Source organism: Empidonax traillii, unplaced genomic scaffold, assembly GCF_003031625.1.
Source record: "Empidonax traillii isolate 1590-97213 ecotype Southwest subspecies unplaced genomic scaffold, ASM303162v1 scaffold1595:size160270, whole genome shotgun sequence".
In the NCBI taxonomy this organism is placed as follows: domain Eukaryota; kingdom Metazoa; phylum Chordata; class Aves; order Passeriformes; family Tyrannidae; genus Empidonax; species Empidonax traillii.
This window is the reverse complement of record NW_020956788.1, coordinates 122,304-122,908: the sequence shown is the minus strand read 5'-3', so window position 1 is coordinate 122,908 and position 605 is coordinate 122,304.

Genomic DNA, 605 nt, shown 5'->3' with positions numbered 1-605 from the left:
CACCCCCAGGGTGCCCCCCGGATCAAAGTGGTGTGCACCCCATTCTCCCCACCCGAGTGGCACCCTTCAATTGTGACACTGGTTCACGTGTGACCACCGCATGAACCAAAATCATAATAGCTTATGATACCAACTTCCTACTAACAATGGCTCTGTTGCAACCCCTCCAAAAATCAAGTTCCCAACAGTAAAACCACACAACACTTTCCCATGCCACACGGACAAACACAACCACAGACCCACAGTAGCAGGACCTCCAACACAACCCAGATCCCCGACACAGGCACAAACCAATCAATCAATTCAAAGCTCCAACCTCCTTCCCTCTCTCCTCATCAATTTCAACACTATTCTTAACTTTCTTCTCTAAATTCAACTATGAATGTGTGTGAGGGTATCTAATTGCATGCATACACTTAGGACTTGGTGTTTTTTGGTTTAAAGCACAAAACATACTATAGAAATAATTTTCCTATTTTTTAAATTACCAAAACCAAAGTTATAGACTTTTTCTTCCTGCTACTGCAGACACCACTGCTTCAGTTTCCTCCCCTGCCTGGGAGAGGAAGGAAAAAGGGGCCAGGACCGTGGGGGTTTTTTTCGTT